Source organism: Tiliqua scincoides, chromosome 2, assembly GCF_035046505.1.
Source record: "Tiliqua scincoides isolate rTilSci1 chromosome 2, rTilSci1.hap2, whole genome shotgun sequence".
Lineage (NCBI taxonomy): Eukaryota > Metazoa > Chordata > Lepidosauria > Squamata > Scincidae > Tiliqua > Tiliqua scincoides.
In genome coordinates, this window is record NC_089822.1 from 122,739,809 (window position 1) to 122,741,650 (window position 1,842).

The window sequence follows — 1,842 nt, forward strand, 5'->3', positions numbered from 1 at the left end:
TTCTCATCTGCTTGGTCTTTAATGGCTTTCAGTTGCACACTAAGATCATTTATTTGTGTAGTTAAAACATCCAGACTAGCTTTTATAGCTGTAAAAATTGATTTGTGTGCTGCTGTCCCATCATCACTAATTTTTCTATATTGTCTTGTAATGTCTGCTTCCAGTCTTTCCCTTTCCGTTCCTCTTGTGTTAGTTTTCCCAAGTTTGACTCCAGGGCAGGAGAGCCTCTAACTTTTGCTCCTTTTCCTGTCATCCTTTTTCTTCCTTCTTATATCTTCTTTCTTAGTTCTTCCAACATCCTTCCCTGCTTGGGGCCTTCAGCTTAGTTTCAGCATGAATCCTCACCAACACCGACATTGATAGCTGGGTTTCCTTGGAGAAAAAACAGCCCCTGGCTGGACCCTTCCTCTCCGAAACCATACACCATCTGTAGGATCAAATCTCTCCTGATCACAGATCCTCGGATCTCATCAGACCCATGGTTTTTTGGCAGGAAATAGCATGCTTTCCCAAGAGCTTTCAAGAGCTCAGAAAAGCAAGGCCATTCAGTTGCCTCTGGCCCCACCCCCATCCAGCCTTGCCCCTTTCAAGAGGCATGGAGCAGTGGATGAATCAGGTAGGACAGCTTAATTATGCCAAGGCCTGTGTCATCCTCTTTCGCAGGGCACAGTTTGGTAATCACTAACTTAGGAAACATCTTTGTAGCTGCAGGCCCAGATCCTGTAACTGGAAATGGGCAAACCAGAGCTGTATTTGTCACTGTAAAGAGCATGATGAGCACTGCTGTTATCACAAGTGCCACTTGAGGCTTTGAGAGCCCTGTTTCCGCCTTGTGGCTTGATGAAATGAACAGGCTGTTATTACAGCTGGCAATAAACCGAGGTTGGTGGCTGAGCCCCCAATGTTATCCCGAGTCACAGCATGACTTGCAGGAAGTGCTTACTGCTCTTGACTGCGCTTTGTCAGGTGGTGCAAATGGCACCCATCTTTTGACATTATCCTGCAATGATCTCTATAGCTTATTGCACACTTTATGGTTGGCAACCTTCAGTCTCGAAAGACTATGGTATAAGCCTGAAGTACCCGGTATTCCCAGGCAGTCTCCCATCCAAGTACTAACCAGGCCTGACCCTGCTTAGCTTCCGAGATCAGACGAGATCGGGCATGTGCAGGGCAACAGTTGCACACTATAACATTTCATATTTATTAAAGATAAATGGCTTCTTTTCTGAGCATTCCCAGCTTTTTCCTGATCTTATTCCTGTTCCCCATAACAGCAGCCTGGTGCACAGAAATTTAGCAGTTTTTCTGTCATGGTGTCATGCCTCAAGAACAGCAAGTCACTTGTTCTTGTTTGGTGTGCATCAGACTGCTATTAAAGCACAGGAGTAAGGCCAGCAAAAAAGGTGGCAACCTTATCTTCAGGTGATGCGTACAGGACGCCGATGCGTATCACATTTGACTCAGCCCATGGTGTGAAACCCCTTGATAAACCTTGTTAAAGCTAAGCAGATGGGAGGCTGGTCAGGGTTTGGATGGAACATTGACTAGGAATCTTATGTATTCTGCATTTAGCTACAAGGAGGAAAAGCTAAATAAAATAATATGTTCACCTGCTGATTGCACCCATTCAGAGTGATGCAACACGGTATACTTTGGGTGTGAATGATAACTCAAAAAGAGAGAGAAATCTCACTAGGTGAGACATTCCTGACATACTTCCATGGTGCTGTGTTCTTATAACTACACCCAGTCCAAGGCTGGTTCACACCTGCATGTTCATCTGTTGATGACTGAGGGCCCAATCCCACCCAACTTTCTAGCTCTGTTGTAGCCACAATG

At 45.2% G+C, this 1,842-nt stretch overlaps 1 pseudogene; it reads right to left on the reverse strand.

Annotated features, from left to right (window-relative positions):
• Positions 1 to 1,071: 1,071 nt before the first annotated feature.
• Positions 1,072 to 1,188, reverse strand: LOC136642535 (5S ribosomal RNA; annotated as a pseudogene).
• Between the last annotated feature and the right edge of the window lie 654 nt (positions 1,189 to 1,842).